This window comes from Erinaceus europaeus, chromosome 12 (assembly GCF_950295315.1).
Source record: "Erinaceus europaeus chromosome 12, mEriEur2.1, whole genome shotgun sequence".
Classification (NCBI taxonomy): Eukaryota; Metazoa; Chordata; class Mammalia; order Eulipotyphla; family Erinaceidae; genus Erinaceus; species Erinaceus europaeus.
In genome coordinates, this window is record NC_080173.1 from 61,637,844 (window position 1) to 61,659,336 (window position 21,493).

Consider the following 21,493-nt stretch of genomic DNA (forward strand, 5'->3'; position numbering starts at 1 on the left):
TGCCACAGGTTTTTCTCAAGTCATATTTGGAGCTCCAGGATGGGTTTTTGGAATCAGAGAAGTGTATGCTGGTTATCTTGCTTGTAGAAGCTTTTCCTTGCTTCCAACTAACCCTGCCTTCCAAGAGCAGTTTGTCAGCTTCTTGTTCTGTCTTTATCTAAACAGTACCCTGGAAATCTCACATGATTTCTTGTCTTAGGATATGAAAAATAACTATATGTTAGCACTAAATTCTATAGCAGATTGACAACATAGGCACTGAAATTGTCTTCTGGAACTTTCAAAATTCAGGCAGAGTAAGAAGAGTTAAATTCAACTTTAAAGGCTTACAAATTTAACTCATTCTTGCCTTCATGCCCACTTGCACATGATGATTTTATTAAAATAATATAATGCTTTTATTTGCCATGAAATCTCCATCCTACAGTTCTAATAGGATTCAGATGGCTTTACCTGATAAGTGAACTTTCAGGAACTTCCATGACCTACAGTCCGAACCAGAAAACTTAATGCCCTCCTATGGTTAAAAATCATATTTTAAAAACAACAGTAGGTTGTAAATATGTAAATAATTAATGTAAAGGCATTTTTCCTTTCTAAAATTGCCTCCATATTGCTTTTTATACTCCTATAGAATATGAATGTTTTGCTCAGAATTTCATTTTGGGAAAGTGCTTGACCCTATTTGCTTTCTGAGCAAAATTCAGAATAAAGATCTGGTAGAGCAGCTACTTCAAAATACACACATTATGTGGACCACTGCAGCACCATTAATCTCTGGATTCATAAAATCATAAATATATACCTTGCCTCTGATAAAATTTGCAATGAATTAGAAATATGCAAAGCAGAACTTGGACAGGAGATTGTGTATTGCACCAAAGTAAAAGATTCTGGGGGCTGTGGTCCGGGAGGTGGCACAGTGGATATGGCTTTGGACTCTCAAGCATGAGGTCCCAAGTTCAATCCCTGGCAGCACATGTACCAGAATGATGTCTGGTTCTTTCTCTCTCTCATATCATTTCTCATGAATAAATAAATAAAACTTAAAAAAAAAGACGGGGGGGAGTTCAGGTCCTAGAACATGATGGCAGAGGACCTAGTGGGGCTGTATTGTTATGTGGAAAACTGAAAAATGTTATGCATGTACAAACTATTGTGTTTTTACTATCAAGTGTAAAATATTACTCTCCTAATAAAAAAGTTTAAAAATTTTAAAAAGGAAGTATGTAGAAACAGGAACAAATATCAGTTATTTTGTGTTAAGTCTTAATTATATCTAGACATCTTAACGAGTATATCGTGTAATACTAACAACAGTTCTAGAATATAGTTACCATAACTATCTTCAATTTTGACAAGAATTAACAATAAGAAACAAGGACAGAATAATTTTAACAATAAGAAAAAAAGGGCAGAAATGGAAAATACAAAGTAAAACTTGAATGTGTTTGGTTTATTGCATCAAAGCAAATCAGGGAATGAAGGATGGGAGGGGGCTTAAGGGAGGAAGCTTGGGGCACTAGTGCATGATGGTGGAAAAGGATCTAAGTTAGGGATTAGAACATTTTTCAGATACTTTTCATAGGGAGATGAGAAATTGTACCCATATGTCAACAAGTATATTGTAAACCATTGATCCCCAATAAAAAGACATTTAAAACAGAAAAAGTAATAACCCTACAATAACCAACTATTTAATGTGAATTCAATAGTCAAATTCATTTCACAAGTCCTTATTTTTTAGACAGAAGCAGAGGGAGGCAGAAAGAGAGGTAGAGAGAAAGTAAAAGAGACCACAACAGATCTGGGACTTGGGCTTGAACCTGGGTCATGTACATGGCAAAGCAGTACACTAGCCAAGAGAACTATTTTGCCAGCTTCACAAGTGCTTATTTTTAGCTACCATATACTATGATATTATTTTGGGAGTACAATTTTCTATGTCCTAGTTCCAGTTTTGTTATTAACTCTTGGACATCTCTTTCCTTCTCTGTAAAATGAAAAGGCTGTAGCAGGTAAGTGTTCCCAGTATAATTTATACCAACAGATTCAGGGAAGGGAGACAAAAAATGATAAAATTAAAAAACATGTAAAGTATAGCAGCATCTATTATCATAGAGACTAGAGAGAAAAGAGAGAGAAGGTTACACTGTACCTCTGATAAAATTTGTGAGTTAGCATGATGACACTGGTTCAGTAACATTAACTACTCTTTAACTAAGGGTAGTTAAAGACTAACCCATATGTCTCCCATTAATGCTTGTGGCAAATAAGTACAGTGTTTCAACTCCTATATCTCAGCATACAATTATTTTTCAGTCCCATCTTACCAGGAATATTGAGGGTTCAAAAGGTTTACAGCACCATTTCCTCTGTGTGCAAATTAGTTCAAGGAAGTAACTCACTGGCAGATGTAATTTAGTTGATTATGTGTAATTATGAGCATATATCTGCCATCCAAGCAGATCACTATACTAGATTTCATATGAAAATAACCAAAAAATGATTCACTAAACCATAGTGGACCTAAGAATTATCATATCAATTTAAGCTTTTGGATATTCAGCCTTCCCATTTTGACTTCCTGTTTTGTAGGAAAGAGCCTGAAAAAATAATAATAAAATAGACTCACTGATTTCTGTTCAAGTGACTGGTTCAAAACAACATTTTAATGATTTAAATGTAAATGAATCAAAAGCATATGGATTTGATTTCTCTTACAATGCACAAGCATTTTTAAATGAGGGTAAGTAGAATAAAGAATTTCCCCAAATTTAGTATTCCCTGGGATTGTCTTTTCTAATGCTATTAAAGATTGGTAGTGGTGATGGGGTGGGGTAGGAGTGCTGATTCACTTTGAACTGCTTTTGGCAAAAGGGTTTGGGGTGGGGGAAATGGTTCCTAATGCCTTCTTTAAATAAAGGACCATGTTTCTCCTTGGGCATAGACTAATTCATCCCAACCAGCATTTTTGATGAGTTAAGTGTAAATGAATCAGTAACATACGGATTGCATTTAAAATACACATGGGATTAAAAAATAAAGGAAAAAAGTACTTGGTAAAGTATGTCTGGGGTTTTGCCAAACCCAAAATGTTAGGGAAAAATAAAATAGTTTGAAACTATTGATGAAACCCTCCTCAACCGTGCCAGTCTTGCCAGGCAAAGATCTATGATTAGTCTACCTCTCCATCTCCTGAATAATAGGGAGGGACACTCAGGGTCCAGCCTCACCTGACTGGTGCTTAGATTGTTTCCTAATGTTAAGATGGGCTTTTATGCATATCAAAAGATCACTTCCTGAATGAAAGAAGGCGACTTTAGTGCCTTCTTTTGAGAACATGCAAATATATTTGACTACCCAGATACATATTTTTCTAGATATATATAAAGAAGTAATTGAGAGCCAGCAAAATTATCTCACCTGGATAATGTGCCTGCTTTACTATGTATATGTGAACCCAATCCTTACTGCATTGGAAAAAGCTTGAATCCTCTGTTATCTTTCTTATTCTCTGTCTCTCTGTATCTGAAAATGGTGGGCTACAGCAGTAAAATCCCAACAATGGCAAGAAAAGCAAAATAAAAAAGTAATTGAGCAGAGATTGAGATCTGTGCCTAACTATGATCTGTATCTTGTGTTGACTTTCAGTTATTTGGCCCCTCAATAAATCAGGCAGTGATCTGGTGTTTTGCAGTTTTCATAGGGGTCCCTTACCCATTGCTTTCTACTTTTCAGCAATCTGCCTAGATTTCATATTTTAATGATATTGTCACTATACCAGATGCAGTATTCAAATGATTTTCTAATTTTGTTATTAATCAAAAACTGCCATTGTGGGAAAAAAAAAAAAAAACAGAACCACACAGACACATGGAGTTGATAAAATTTGAGTTAAAGAAACTAAAACCTATTTTAGCTTTCCTTTGCAGTCATAATCCAGTTAGTCCTATAACTCCAACAAGCGTTTGAGTATATTTGACATATAGGGAATACCTCAGAGAAGCCTATTTTTGCTTCATGAGTCTCCAAAGGAATAGATCCCAGTTAGGAAATCATTATCCTAGTAGGTCTGAAAGCTATTTCAGGGTGGAAAGCTTTTCAGAACAGCTCCAGTATCCAGATCTCTACAGAAATCTTGATACCATTTTAACAAATGTTTCCTTAATACTAGATAAAGACTTGGTAGCTCTAAGAATCATCTTAGAGAAGTACCAGTTAGATCAATCTCCACCCAACACAGAGTTTGAAATCCGTTAGTTTAGTCACAGGAGCCTATCCTTCAATCTGGGCAAATTCTGCTCTTCATCTGGGGCCTGAAGCCATCCAGTCTGTTCCATTTAAGACCTCTACAGAGGCTGCAATGGTTTCCATTTGTCACAGCCACCCAAACACCTATTTTATTTTCAAGAAAATTAAGTGTGTGTCGTCAAGGCTTATTAAAGGGCTTAGGGGAAAATTGATTTCATTATTTCCCTGCTCTGTTTTTTTTAGGGTGGAATGAGGGAGTAGAGTAGGAGGGAGTGATTATTTAAAGATCTATGTAAAAACTCAAAAGTTAAATCTTTTCACGTCAGGACGTGGGCAAACATATTCCTGCTTGTTTTTATCCATGTAGGTGGGAAGGCAGTTCCTTGCGTAACATTTGAAAGTGAGTTTGCTCTCTCAAGTCCCACAAATCAGGCACAGCTTTCCTAAGTATCTCAAGAGACAGATCTAACTGAGACACCCATGAAACAAGTCTGGCACTAATGAAAATGTACAAATAGGGCAACAAAATAGAATGGAAGGTCCTATGACTGTTTGTTTTCTTCCTGCCACCACCCTGCATCCCCCTTTAAGGAATAATAACACAATCAGGTTGTCCAGAGAAAAGAACCACTGCCAAATTAACAATTACAAGATAAAAGATTTTTCCTATTTTGCCTAATATCCTTTCCCACTGACAAGCAGGAGAATGCCTTTGTCACAATAAGCTTTTCTTTGAAATGAATTGTCTGTGGTTTGTGTACTCTGAGGACTAAATCTTAACAGAGACCAAGACGTGGGAGCATGCATCTATGCCTAATTTTATTTCAGGAAAGTAATCAAATCAGGGGCACTCAAACCCTAAAGTGAGGCTGTCTCAGAAATAAAATGGACAAGTTCATAGGCCATTGCCCAGGAGCATTGAAAGAGCTGACATAAGATCGATAGGCTATCCTGAGACATTTAGCAAACAGTTTACATAGGCGGCCTGGATTCTGGATTTAAACTAAATGAAAACTATAGGGAGAATTCCCTATAAAGTGGACTTGATCTATATTAGGGAACAGGCTAATTATAGGGATTGGCATATATGGAATCAAAGTGAAACACTATATGGGACTAGAGAGTGGTGGTCTTTTATACCAGGGTGGTCTAAAACCAGGGTTTAATGTATGTACAATATACAAACATTTTTGACAGACCATTAACACCTATAATCTTGTAAATATTTGCAATTTTCTAGATCATAAATATAGCTGCATAAGCAGTTCTTTCAGAACATCATTTATACACCATTAAAGGTTAATTTACAAGTTAGTACCTTATAGAAAGAAGATATGTGGGTTTTATGCTAACTTTTTGTAAAGGGAGACTGGTGTCTCCAAAAGCAATTTGTAGCTCTCCTGTGGGTCTGACTGGGGTCCTACTCAAAGCACTATTTGAATTCTTTTCATCAGCTCATGTTCACAGCAAACTTAATCTTCTGTTTTTGGGAAAGAAAAAAGAGAGAAAGAAAGATCTGAAGTCTTCAGGCTGTACTTCCAAGCATCCAACTGTTTATTTGAACAGTCTCTCTTGACACCATTCTCATTTGTCATAGTCCCTCTGATACCTGCTGTTGTACCTTATCCTTCTCCCAAAGACTTTCTTACCATTTCTAAATGGATAGATTCCTTGGAGAGATAGCCAGCAATGAAAAGTCTGACCTCCCACTTTACCCCTGTGTGACATTACATTTTGTAAAAGATCAAAGACAGCAAGAAAAGGGTGGTGTGTTTTGTGAGAGTCTCAGTCTCTCTCTCTCTCTCTCTGTCTCTCTCCCCCCTTGGCAAAGGGGAATGTTGCTGACGATATGATAAGGACACAGGTTCTGACAGGAGTTACCTACAAATCATAGGAAGAAGAAGATACCAGGACACTCTGCTAAAAGAGTATTTTCACTGTGAGAAACTTGGTAAATTTGAGTCAGATCCATATGGAGAAAGCCAAAGTGAGGTCAAATGACCACCAGAGATTTATGTTGTCTATAAAGAAGCTATTGTATATAACTTGTTCAATATGTGAAACTTCTTTTTCTTTGCAGAAAGATTTCATCAATATCACTGCTCCTTTCCTGAAATACGAATAAACATGTCAGACTGGCTTGCCTGGCATGGCTTGGGCATTTTTCATGCATCATAAGCTATTATGCCTCTCAAACCTCCCAAACTTTTTTTAAAAATATTTTTATTTATTTATTATTGGATAGAGACAGAGAGAAATTGAGATGGGAGGGGAAGTAAGATGGAAAGAGACAAAGAGACACCTGCAGTCCTGCTTCACCACTTGTGAAACTTTCCCCCTGCAGGTGGGGACCAGGGGCTTGAACCTGGGTCCTTGTGTACTGTAATGTGTGCACTTAACCAGGTACGCCACCACCTGGCCCCTTCAAACCTCCCAACTTATAGGACTCTTAATATTTTCTAGTAACTCTTGTTTTCAAGCTCTCAATAAGACCCTAGAAGCAAATTTCAAAAAGTGTGTCACTGATATAATTTTTCCTGTCTTTTTCTGCTGTTAATTTGGGGAAAATTCCCAAGAACATTCAGTTTCCTTGTGTTCTTTATCCCAGTCAAAGTGAACCCAATCCTGGGAGGTGATTATGCTTAGTGAAATAAGTAAAGAGATGAAAGAAAAAGAAAACTATCTAAATATTTCACTCATATGTGGAACCTAGAGAACTGATACACATAAACTTGCAAAACAAACAAAACCCAGAAGCAAACAAACTCTTCCTAAGACTTTGTGAGGACTATTGTGATTATCATTGGGAGGTGAGAGGGTGGTGAGTGAGTACACAGAATTTTGGTGGTAGGTGCAATGTGGAGCTATACCCTGCAACTACTATTAATCACAAACAATAACAATAATAATAAAAGTGAACCCAGTTCTTCAAAACACTGAAACAGCTCTCTTCACACTTGTAGCCTGGTAGCTATAAGGCAGAGAAGACTGAGTCACAAATGTACAGTTTAGATTCTAATCTTTGAATTCCCTATATGATCACAGGAAAATGACCACCGCTTGGGCATCTGTTCCCTCATGTATAAATAAATACATTATTCATTTAAGAAGATGGCCTCAGAATTCCCTTCCATGACTTATAATCTGTTTTCTATATCATGTCTATATTTCTCATTGGGGAGCCATAAAATCTATCAGTACTCTCTTCCTCCATCTATAAAGGCATTGTTTTATAGAATGAATAGCTTTATTTATTTTTTATTTATTTATTTTGAGAGGGGGCAGTAAAGGTGAAGGGATAGCTAGATAAAGAGAGATGATAGATAGATAGGCGATAGATAATAGATTAGATGGATAGACAGACAGACAGATAGACAGACAGAGAAATGTTCTCTTCAGTTTGGTAGAGGCCAAGCTTGAACCTAGGTCATGCACATGACAAAGTAGCACACTATCCAAGTGATTATTTTGCCAGTTCATAAACAGTATTATTCTACATAAAATACTCCCTTTAGCCTTTAAACTCTGGTATTACCACATATTTTGCAGAATTTTTCTCTGATATCCCTATGTAAATCTGAAAAAAATGTCTGCTGCCTCTTTTCCTTGCTCCACATCTCATTTCCCATGGTAGTTTAATATTATTAAATTAATTAAATACCTCTCACATGTGTGTAAGTGTGTAATCAAGGTTCTAATGCCATTACTATGATCAGAGTTAGGTTGTACTCTTAAATTTTACATATCATTAAAAAGCAGTGATAAATCAATGAATTTTGCTTAAAAATCAAAATATAAATGTTGATACATCTCATAGGTTTTCTGGTAATTAAATATCTCCTGATATATTTTTACTAGAAATCCAAGAGTTGAGCAAACAGTGAAATTTTTAATTAAGTCAAAGTTTTAATAGTGTGGCTATGGGTTTGGGAATCCAAGTAGAACAAATTATAGCCTGGAGATCAAGAGTAATCAACCAAAGGTCACAATATTTGATCTGAGTGGTAAATACAAAAATAGATGTGACTATGAAGAGTATTAACTTTCAGGCCAAGCTGTGTGTGGTGCACCTGATAAAGAAAACACACTACACTGTGCAAGGACCCAGCTTCAAGCCCCTGCTCCCCACCTGCAGGGGAAACGCTTCAGAAGTGATGAAACATAGCAGGGTCTCTCTGTCTCTCTCCCTCTCCATTCCTCCCCCTTTCAATTTCTCTCTGTTTCTATCCAGTAATAGATTTGAGAGTATTGAGCTACTAGCTTTTCTCTGGAACAGAGTACAGAACTCTTAAAATATGTACAACAAAATTTGATTTTCTTGACCTTCTTTCAATGATTCTTGAGCCATATGTAAATAGCACTGTTTATCTGAGTATTACTAGCGTTTTCCATTTGGAATGTGATTATTTTAGATCCTGGGCTATATATCGTTCCTTTAATTTCTGATTTGTAGCCTCAGCACTATTTCTCATGTTCCACCTGCACTATGTTAGGCCATCTATTCTATGAGAATTTGCTTCAATTTTTAAACTATATTTGTGGCCTCTAAAATACATGAGTTTTAAATTTTCTGCTTCCATCTGAGTCCTTTCAATCTCTTTCTGTCATCCACACTATTGCCCCTCCTACTTCTGCTTCCCAAATGATCTTCACACACTCTCACATACACACACACACACACACACACACACACCCTCAGGACTCTATTCCCAGAGTTGTCCTTTCTCTTGGTAAGAGTTAACTAAAAGTAATTACCTATTCTGTGCACACACTGTAGTTTTCCACTGAGTCAACTTCTTAGCTGACCCTCTCTCTGGAGAACCCTTAAATTCTGTTTTATGAATTGAAATAATCTGTAATGTGTCAGGCAACATGTCCTTAGCTTACAGTAGATATTCCTAAAAAGATTTGTGATTTCACCCTATGCCCTTGTTTTTTGTTGAATATTAATAGATGAAACCACCACATAAAAGATGTTTCTGAATCTTTTGTAATTTGTGTTTGAAAACTATCCATTATGCTATTCAATGCCTCTTATGTAAGAAGGCATGTGATCAATTCTTTTTCATAGGGTTCAGTGCAGAAAATGAAAAAAAAAAGATGTTTCTCACAATTAACTATTTTCTTTTCACTTTTAAGATGTAATTAAATCCAGAATATACAAGTGTCTTAGGTGAGTGGTTTCTTATTAATAAAAGAAAATATCAGACCATGATTTACTCTTCTTTCTGTACTGGATACCAAGAAGTCCAGGGTCTAGTCTTTGACTCGGGTTTTTCCACATTCTTTATTTCTGAACTAGTCAAAAATTCTTCTTCCCTACTAATATATATCTAATCTCTAAGTCACATGTTCCTTCTCTTCTTACCTCTAACTCTCTAAAGCTTTATGGAAGGAAGAAAGGTTAAAATAATATATTCTGGGAGTCGGGCGGTAGCTCAGCAGGTTAAATGCAGGTGGTGCAAGGTGCAAAGACTGGAGTAAGAATCCCTGTTGGAGCCCTTGGCTCATTATCTGCAGGGGAGTCACTTCATAGGTGGTGAAGCAGGTCTGCAGGTGTCTCTCTTTCTCTCTCCCTCTCTGTCTTCCCCTCCTTTCTCCATTTCTCTCTGTCCTATCCAACAGCAATGACATCAATAACAACAACAATAATAACTACAACAGTAAAACAAGGACAACAAAAAGGAATAAATAAATAAATATTTAAAATAATATATTCAGCAAATAATATATTACTATTCGGGACTTGTCTGAGGGAAAAATGTCTTTATATAATGCTATCACAAGGTAATCTTATAAGGATCTCCCCTAAATAAAGGAAAACAATGAGTCTTTAAACAAATAAAAAGTATGAAATATATCTGATTGTTTCTTAGAGAGTTTCAAGGAATAAGAAAGAGCTAAGCCTGAAAAGTAGTAAAGTAAGGAAAATATATGTATGTAAATACATAGTTCTCAGAACACACCTTGAGAATTTCTGGCTGAATTGGAAGAGTATATTCCAGTGGTAGATCTTTCAGAGATTATGTGTTGAGATGACAGAGGACTGTCTGAAAATTGAGGGGTAGCCTTTCCTGCTTCCCACATAAGACCAAGAGTGACTGTCACTATCACTCACAACTCAACACTAAACTCTAAATTCCTTCCTCAAATTCTGAGGCCTTTCAAGCATCACTGGCTTCCACAAATGATCAAATAATCTTCACCAACTCATACAGCTTCCCTACTAACAAAGGGCTAATATATCCTCAGTGCTCTTTGTCAGTCACGTTCAACTTTTAATTAAAGTAACAAAAACCCTTCTGAAAATATTCAGCTACTCCTTAGACAACACATGTTTGAAATACACAGATTCACTTATACTCAGATTTTTTTTACATTCTATATAAAATCAAGTTATCAAAGAAACAATAAAGTACTGTAAATGTATTTTTATCTTCCTTATTATTGCCTTAATAGCAATTTCCTGTAGCTTACTATGCTGTAAGAATATAGTATACAGGGAGTCGGGCGGTAGCACAGCAGGTTAAGCTCAGGTGGCGCAAAGCGCAGGGACAGACATAAGGATACCGGTTCGAGCCCCCGGCTCCCCATCTGCAGGGGAGTTGCTTCACAGGTGGTGGAGGTCTGCAGGTGTCTATCTTTCTCTCCCCCTCTCTGTCTTCCCCTCCTCTTTCCATTTCTCTCTGTCCTATCTAACAACAATGGCATCAATAACTACAACAATAAAAAAAAAACTAGGGCAACAAAAGGGAATAAATAAATATTTTTAAAATCTTTCAAAAAAGAATATAGTATTCAATACATAAAAATATGTACTAACCATGTATTTATGGTGTCTAGTAGTTGTGGGGAAGTCAAAAGTCATACAGAGGCTTTTGGCTTTGCTGGGTTCAGTGTCTCTCATGCTCTTCAAGAGTTAATTTATAAACTGTAATTTATTGTCTCATGTAACTGAAAGTACAAGAATAGACTCTATACTTAGCTGAATCCAGGGACTTAAATTAAATCATCCTATCATGCTCCTTTTTTGTTCTTGGCTTGAACTACAACTATCCATTGAAATCTTTCTTAGTATTTCTCTGAATACTGAGAGAAAAAGCCAGTGACTATTCCATGGGTACATACTGCAGACTAATAGCCCAAAAGGAATAATCCAAAAGGATAAAAGGCCCATAGACTCCATTGTTTATATGCCAAATACTATGTTAGCTCTGTTTACAAGTTCACATGTCTATCCCTATACTGAGAGCTAAAATCAAGAGTGTTATGCTACAGTGACTGCCAAATTTGAATCTTAAACCTCCTTACTGATGCCTAGTTAATAACAGAAAAACTGCAGGCTTAGTACACAAACAGCAACATTACATCTTAGTCATTTTGAAGGTATAAATTATACTCTTTTGCTTAAAATCCTGCCTCCTTTAAGGAAAAAACAAACTATTTGCAGCTACTTATATAATTTGTGATATTTCAAGTATTATTATTACTATTACATCGTATCTTCACAGCTGGGCTGTATGTTCCTCCAGAACAGGAGGTTTCCTTTTGTTTTCTAATCCTCCCTCTGCTACTCAGGACTCTTCTCAGAATTCACTTATTCTCCAAATTTTATCGAATATGTGTTGCATACCTGAAACGTACTAAATGCTGAAGATTACAAGAATAATATTTAAAAAATACAAGATGCTTAGAAAATGCCTTAAAAATAGGCAAACCCTATTCCTGTGGAATCCATAATGTCGTATGCTAAGCCTGGACTTTATTCTCTCTGTCAGAGGCCTCATAGCACTTTTAGTGAAGGAAATACGTGACCTTGGTCCAGTCAATTTGACCTTTGGGCCTCAAATTCCTCAAATATGAAATCAGGAGACTAACAAGATGTTCTTCAACTCTAAAATACTAATTCTATAACAGAGATGGCTATGTAAGGTGGGCAACAAAAGCTACTGATTTGTTTGCTTTTCTACATAGAGCTAGAGAAGCAAAAAAATAAATAAGAGAATGAAATATACCACTGCTCCTAAGTTTCCTCCAACGTAGTGAAGGCAGGACTTGAACCTTGGTTGCATACATGCAAAGTAGTTCATTCTCCAAGTGAACTAATTTACTGGCCTGAGATGCTGTTTTTATTTATTTTATTTTATTGGCACTGCTTTTTTATTATTTTTATTGGGAAATTAATGGTTTACAGCGCAGTCATTGACACACGGGTACAATTTCTCATCTCCTTGTGCAAGTTCCCTGCAGAACACTCTCACATATAGCCTTTTACATCATTATGCACCAGTCCCCCAGGCTCTCTTCATCCCCTTCCTCCCCCTTCTTCCTCAGATTCCTTTACTTTTATGCAATACATTATGCCCAGTCCAAGTTTCACTTTGTGTTCTCTCTCTCTCTGTCCCTATTTATTAAGTACCACCTATAAGTGAGATCATTCAGCGTTTGTCCTCCTCTTTTTGGCTTATCTAATTTAACATGATGTCTTCAACTTCCATCCAAAATGATACAATGCAGATGACTTCATCATTTTCAACAGTAGATTAGTATTCCATTGTATTCTGTTAGTATTCCATACGGCAACTTTTTAGCCACTCATCTGTCATTGGACATCTGGGCTGCCTCCAAGTTCTGGCTATTACAAATTGTGCTGCTATGAACATAGGTATACATAGATCTCTCCTAACAGGCATCTTTGTTTCCCTTGAGTAAATCCATAGGGGAAATTTCTTGGGTCATAGGTTAGGTCCATTTCCAGTGTCCTGAGAAATCTCCAGACTGTTTTCCATAAAGGTTGGACCAGTTTATAGTCCCATGAGCAGTATTCCTTTTCCCCCACAGTCTTTACAGCATTTGTCATTACTGTCTTTTCTAATGTATGACATTTTCATGAAGAGGCACTTTTAAACTCATCTTCAATTATGTTATTTCAGCTTAGGTTGTATTTTCACTATCTCTCAGAATAGAAGATAAGAGGAAACCACAAAGTCACTCCACTTTTCCCCTCTACTCTTCTTTCAGTTTCAGATGAATTTGAAGTACCTCTTAACCCACTCAAATTTTATAATTATTTTTTTTAGTTTATGTGTGATATTTAATTCATATAATATCAGACAATTTTTATTGATTTAACATAATACTGTAGGGGTAGAATTCTACATAGTTCCCACCACCAGAGTTCCATATCCCACTCCTTCTATTGAAAGCGTTCGTATTCTTTATTCCTCTGAACGTATATACCCAGGATCATTATGGGGTACAGAAGGTGGAAGGTCTGGCTTTTGTAATTACTTCTCTGAGGGACATAGGCATAGACATATTGATCCATACTCCCAACCCATTCTTATTTTTTCCTAGTGGGGAAGGGCTCTGGAGAGGTGGGGTTCCAGGATACATTGATGAGATCATCTGCCCAGGGAAGTCACATTAGCATCATGGTAGCATCTGCAACTTGGTGGCTGAAAAGCATTAAGATATAAAAGATTAAGATATATTTGTTCTTTATATTAAGATATAAAGCAGAACAAATTGTTAATTATCAGGAACATAAAGTTATAAATAGAGCAGATGAGATTTAGGGTCTCTGTTTTAGAAAAAGCTAAGAAGTCTATTTTATATATATTCCAAGGGACCCATGACTTTACTAATTTTTGCCTGAACCTGATAGCTAATATGCAGGTAGACTGAAGGTAGTGTCTGGGGGGATGGTGTCAGAGTTGGAAGCAGGACTAGAAAGCTGGATCAAGGCAGAGAGTAGTTCCCAAATATGGGAAAATATATAAATATTGTTAACTGTAAACTCTATCAATCTGATCTGGGGGCCTTATTCAGCACAGGAGCCTATGTAACCTCTGCATCCCTGTAGGTCTGAGCTCACATTCTGTGGTCATAGCAAGGAACATTCTAGGCTGCACTCATTTCAGGACCCATCTCTCTTGAGTGGTAGAGTATGTTGATCTAGCCTCCATTTGGAGAGTGAGACAGTCCCCACCTACCATTGTTGTTCCAAGTTGAGAGCAAGGTCTTGTAGAGACCCACAAGAGGGTCCACTATATTGTTCCTGGTAGAGGTGACCAGTGATGGTGGAGAAAGGGATCTGTTAGATATCTATCCCCATCATGTCTATGTAGGAATCCCAGGATTCCCTGACAAGGGCCCCGGGAGATAAGGTGGCCTGACAGTGACCAAAAGAGCTATAACGTATGCTGGTCTCTTGACTTTATCCAGCTTTTGTAGTCTTTACTTTGTCTGACAAGGTTAGCCTTAGAGTGATTGAGGGAAGTGAAATATGAAGTAGGTGACTACTAAAAGGCTCGGTCATGGAGTAACAGGGATTGGGTCACCCCCCCACACCCAAAAGCAACAAATAAATACAAAATAATTCATTGGACTCATAATCTACAGCTGAAAGATCTGCAGCTTCAGGTGGGTGTTCTTGCACAACTGGAGCAAAAAGGAGCACAGGTTGAAAGAAAAACTCAGTCAAACCAGAGTTCCAGACATCACTGAGCTGTGCCATTTTGGCCATTTCGCACAGCACAATAAGCAGTGAGGGTAGTTTCTAGAGCCAGAAGAAAAGAGAAGGGAGCTTAAAACCTCTCAGTCTTTGACTGGGGACAGGGGGGATAGGTGGGTGGATAGCTTTCTAAATTTAAGGCAAGGACATTCAAAAACAAAGATGATTTACAACCACAATACAGCCAAAAGCAACCCCCTCCCACGCCACCCACTGTGGATCATACATACAAGAGAAGCCTAGAAATCACAATAGCACCACCTGCTGGCCAGCAATAACCATCCCAATAAATATGCAGGCAAGAAAACAGAACCATGCCATAAATAGCTAACCATGACATATCAGTCAGATAAAAACCAAAAAGAGGAACTTCAAGGAAGTACAGATTTAGAGAGACTATCAGAGACAAAATAAAGAAAGCTCATTATGAGGACTCTCCAAGAACCTAAGCAAGACCTGAAAAGAGTTTTTTACAGTGGAATTAAAATATACAAGCAAGAAAGAACTTCAAGTTGAATTCACTAAGCAGTTACAAAGCATAAAAGAAAAATCTCAAACAGAACTCCAGGGAGTAAAAGAAAGTCTGACTGCAATTCATGCTTAGGTAGAAGGCTTAGAAAGCAGACTAACAGTGTCCTGGGAGGTGGCACAGTGGATAAGGCACTGGACTCTCAAGCTTGAGGTCCTGAGTTTAATCCCTGGCAGCACATGTACCAGAGTGATATCTGGTTCTTTTTTCTCTCCTATCATTTCTCATGAATCAATAAATAATTTTTTTTAATTAGACTAACACATGCAGAAGAAATAATTTCTGATCTAGAAGATACAATTAGTTCACTCTTTTAAAGATGAGGGAGACGAAAGGTTCAGAAAGACTGAAATGACTCTGTGAGTTGCAGACTCCATCAAAAGGTTGAATATAAGAGTGATAGGTATATCTGAGGAGGAGGACAAGGCCAAAGACCCAGAGTCCATTTTCAGAGCAATTTTAGCTGAGAAATCCCCTTCACTTAGGAAACTGGCAGGACATTGTCATTAAAGAGGCAGAATGCACACCCAGATTTATAAATACGAAAAGACCAACACCAACACACATTATTGTAAAACTAACAAAACTCAATGACAAGGAAAAAAATTTTCAGGCTGCTACGTAAAGGAAAGAAGTTACACACAAAAACACAGCTATAAGCTTTCATCAAATTTCTCTTCACAAAACTTTGAGAGAGTGGGATGACATATTCAAAATTCTAAAGGAGAGGGAATTCCAGCCATGAATCTTGTATCCTGCAAAATTATCCTTTAAATATGAGGGATAAATAAAGGTGTTCTCAAATATTCAAAAACTAAAGGAATTTGCCACAATCAATCCCACCTTACAAGAACTACTGAATGGAGTCCCACATGAAGAAAGGAAGCAGAGGTATACATGTTCTAAGCAGGGTGAACAGCAATGGACTAGAACTAAGAACACAATAAAAATGGAAAAGAACAAACAAATAGAGGAAGGAATTAAAGAACAAATCAGTTATATCAAATGTTTGTGAATATCAACTTAAAAAAGTCTTTCCTAAATATACAATGCTAGTTATTATATTTATGGTAACCACAAATCACTCAGCTGCATAAGACCAGAACACAGCCTAAGAGATAGTCAGTTCTTGCCATCAGATGCTTGGACTGCATGAAAACAAAGTCTGTTCTGAACTACTTAGGATGTTTAAGTCAAAAGGGCTCTGGTGAAGCATAGTTTTAACCCCAACATAATAAGTCCTTTGGCAAGGAGACAAGGAATACCAGGAACATAATGTCTGTGAGGAAAATACAGCAGAATTCCACATATATCAAACTGTTCACAGGGCCTCAGGATGAAAGAAATTAGAGCAGGGGAAAAATCTCATCAAGTTTGGGGCCTTCCATTCTGTGAAGTGCTCATTCAGGTTCTTACAAAACAGCTTTCACTCATTTGCTTAGCTCCTGTCTTCAATTTTTAAACCAAAGTGCCTGCAAAAAGAAATGGAATACACATGTTTCTTATTCACTTATACTCAACTCATCAAATGGTTTAGGAAGAGCTATCTGGTGTCCAAAAATCTTTTAGGATACCCCCTATCCTTTTACAAGCCATTGGAAGTTGTTTTGTTTTTATTTTGTCAGTATGTTCAAGTGTGACTTAAGCACATGTAGACAAAGTAGGGGACTGAGGCGATGGCGCACCTGGTTAAGTACACATGTTACAGTGCTCAAGGATCCAGGTTTAAGTCCCTGGCCCTCACCTGCAGGGGGGAAGCTTCACGAGTGGTGAAGCAGGGCTTCAGGTGTCTCTCTGTCTCTCTCCCTCTCTGCCACCCCCTGTCTCTATCTAATAATAAATAAATAAAATATTTTTAAAAAGAACAAGATATTGTTGTTTTAATAAAAAAAGTAGGGGACTCACAGTGATGGAGGAAAAGGAGAAGTAGGAGGGAGAGGAGGGGGAGTTATAGTAGTAGATAGGCTTTAGTCTGCTTATACACCACAAAGGGTAACTCTGGTTGCCAGGGTTTCCTGGAAACTATGGCAATGGGATTCCACAAAAAGAATTCAGACAAGCTTGTCACAGCGATGCATTCATGTCTTCTCAGAGACAGGCTCATCTAATTGTCACAATCACTAATAAAGGGGCTGGAAGAGAGCTCACCTATCTACTAGCACATGCCTTGTCTGGTACTTTAGTTTCTTCTCTCACTCTCTCCCTTCATTCTTTCTATATCTCAATGAAAAAGTTGGCCTTAGTGTGGTAAAATCACACATGTACATGGCACCAGCTACACACACACATTAGCAAAATTCATACTTGGAGTAGACATTACTCCCTTCCCTGCTCAACCTCTAGGAAAATCAGAAAGGAAGAAAAACTACTGAATTGCTAGATCAGAAGGGAATAGTCACTCCAGGGAAAGAGAAGCCTATTCACAAAATAGGCAGACGCAGTCAACATTATTACCTCATCCCTGAACCCCAGACTGGTGACTCTGCATTTACTTGTTCCCCTTACCAGTCCAGATTTCACTTTGACAGGAACCAGAGTAATCACTGAAAACAGACAGCAGAACTTACCATTCCTTGACTTAAAACTTCTCATGACTTCCTGGTTCCCTGTGAATAAAATCCAAATTCCATGTTCAAAATACCCATCATGACCAAATCTCTCCTGCTATTCAATCTTAACCTTAACATTCATTCTTCAGTCCACTCCAGTTGAATATTGGCTATTATCTGATTTGAACATATCAAGTCAGAGAAAACACCAAGGCACACATTAAGAACACTTTATTTAATCTCTTTATTGGAGAAAGTAATGACGTACAAGATAGCTGTTGCTACATATATAAAGTGTCTTATCCCCCACCCCAGGTAGGTATTTATACACCACACCCACTTCCACCTGACATCTCCCTCCACCATAAAAGCACTTAGTTTGAACTTCAGGCTTTTAGTATTTGCTATTCTCTCAGGATAGTCATGTGACTATCTCCATGTTTGATTTATTTATTTATTTATATATTACTTTCATTATCATCCTGGTTATTATATTACTTCTACTTAACTTTCCCTTTAATTTTTTTCTTAGCACTTCTTCTGAGATTACCTGATCTTTATTGATTCCTCCCATAAGACTACAGGCTCCAGGAGGTCAAGACCCATTCTTCCTTATTCACTTCCAAAACTCCAGTGTTTCGACCAGTTTCTGATATGGAGAAGTATTTCAATAAATATTTGTTGAATAAATTAATCCATGAAAGCCTTTGACAACTCATAGTCATAAGTCTCAACAAACCAGGGAGATACACCCCCGTCCCTGAGCAGCAGGAGAATGCAAACCTAGAAAAGTCCTGCCTATCTTGGATAAGATGACATAGGTGCTTTGGGGCAATTATTGTGATGATGGTGCCAGGCAAAACAGAGATGTCTAGCACAGATGAAGAGAGTAACAACTTCAAAAACTTTGGGGTATGGACTAGGCAGTAGTGCAGCTGGTTGAGCATACACATTACCATACACAAGGACCCAGGTTCAAACCCCAATACCCCACCTGCTGGAGGAAGATTCACAAGTGGTGAATAAGTGCTGCAGGTATCTCTTCCTCTCTCTATCTCTTTTCTTCCCTCTCAACTTGTGATGTTCCTAACAAATAAAAGAAAGGAAAAAATGTCCCATGGGAGCTGTGGATTTGCCATGTAAGCACTGAGCCTCAGCAATAACTCTGGTGACAATAAAACTGAACAAACACAACAATAAGGAGTGTTGGCAAACTTGATACTGTAGTAATAAATTGTGATTCGATCTCCATAAGAAACCAGAGTAGCTTGTGGAGATGGAGTCACAGCCAGGAAAAAAAAAGACCACATTTCACCTATGATACTGTTCTTTTAGGTAAATTATTTATCCTCCTTGGCTTTATTTTGTAAAATAATGGAAGTGTGTCAATATATTTAGTATGAGTGTTATAATATGCACAGTACATGAAGTGCCAAACACCAGATCTGATGTTAAAAAGGATACTTAGGAAGAGAACTCAACAAAATAAAAGAGCATACGTACTCATGTGCAAAAATCCTAGAGTTGAGTCCCTAGCTATCATATATGATGACCATGCAAAGAGAAAACTTCACAAGAAGGTAGCAGTGCTGTGGTGTTTCTTTGATTTCTCACTCTATTTAAAAAAAAAAAAAGTCCCTACTATAAGTGGTAGTGGAATTGTTTCAAAGCCCAAGTGGCATCTTGGTGGCAAAGCTAATCAAACCAAATTAAATTGAAATGACAGTTGATAAATGGTAGATATTGTTCTTGGAAAAAGTAAAGGTGCAAGAATACTGACCATGAAAGGAGCAAGCATAGCTTTGCTATAATATGAGGAAAGACACTCAAGCAGGAATGACTTGGGGAATTTCTCCATCCATTAATTCCACATTTACATGTTTAACTGGAGGCTGAAGGAGAGAACTGCAAGTGCTGAGTGGAATACAATTTAAAAAAGACCCTAACTCTACACTTTACCCTGTCTGTCTGGGAATATGTTCTTCAGTTTATCTCCTTTAAACCCCTGCCAGGTAAAACTAAAATACGATGCCTGTGATTGGCCCCCTGTTCAAACAGTCCAAATATTTTTTCTAGATATAGCTGTTAATGCAGCTTAACAGTCTGAGTGATCACTTTGACACAAAAGACAGCAAATTCTAATTTCTATTTTAATACAAGACACTTTACATGTCTGGCACACAGAATCTCTCTAGCAAATGCTTTGACATTTTCCCTCATGTTTTCTGTGTATTTATAATACATGTTATATAAGCTAAGCTACATGGCTAAATTCTTTATTTATGTACATTTAAGTTTCCTTTTTTTCATTTAACCTTATAGCATGTTCATTTTTCTTGAGTATATAATTTTCAGTTCTACAACAGGCTCATGATTTTCATAAACACCCCCGTGTTACTCAACAGGTCTTTTACTTCATTTTTTTCAATGTGATTAATTACATTGTAATACATAAATCCTTGTCTGAATGTTAATAGACTTCATAAGAAAGTATCTGAAGTAAATTTCTGGATCAAAAAACAACGAATATTTTTAAGGTTGCTGAAGTGTTTCCAAACTGATTTCAAAAATGCAATTATAGAGTATAACTAGATTTTGTTTTCATGTATGACTAATAGGCTAGATTTTTTTTTATTTTTGGTAGTTACAACACTAGATTATCAAAAATACATATATATTGGCCATAAAGGTGGCTCATCTGATAGAGTCCAGGACATGTATATGTAAAGTCTCAGTCTTGATCACTGGCACTGCATATGCCAGAGCAGAACAGTGTTCCAGCATCTCTATCTTTAAAAAAACAAACACATTTTAAATATATTTAATAATTATTACTCAAACCTATAAGAGGAAATATCTAAAGGAAATAAGCAGAGCTTATTAAGTGAGATAAGCCAGAAAGAGAAAGATGAATATCAGATAATCTCCCTTATAGAAGCTGAGAAACAGAGAAAGGGAAACACAAAATAGAACTTGTACTGGGTTTGGTGTATTGCAACAAAGTAAAGGACTGGGTGTCAGGGGTGGAGGGACTGTTTCAAGTCCTGATGCACAATGATGAGAGAAGGACATAGGTAGGGTGGGGAGTAAAGTATTTTACAAAAATTGAGACATTGTACATATATACCAACAACTATATTTACTGTTGAATATAGATCATTAATTCTCCAAATAGAATGTTTTTAAAAAATTACTGTGCTCCCAAAATATATGCATAGACTAGGAAAAATTAAATACCCAGCATTATTATGTATAGAATATGTGTCAGAGATGTTATTAAGTGTTTATGTGAAGCTAACTTTTTAAAATTTTATTAGTGAGTTAATACTGAGTTATAAAATTATGAGATGACAGGGATATATTCCACACCATTCCCATCACCACAATTCTATGTCCCCATTCCTGCCATTGGAAACTTCACTAGTTCTCACAAGGTCACAGTTGACTATTATTTCCATTACTAGCTATCTGCTTTTATATATTTTTGCCCATTTTTTCTATGGTCCAGCATTCTCTTCCTTTCTTTTTTTTTTCTTTAATGGAATATTAATGTTTTACAGTCAACAGTAAATACAATAGTTTGCACATACATAACATTTCTCAGTTTCCCACACAATGGTACAACCCCCACTAAGTCCTCTGCCA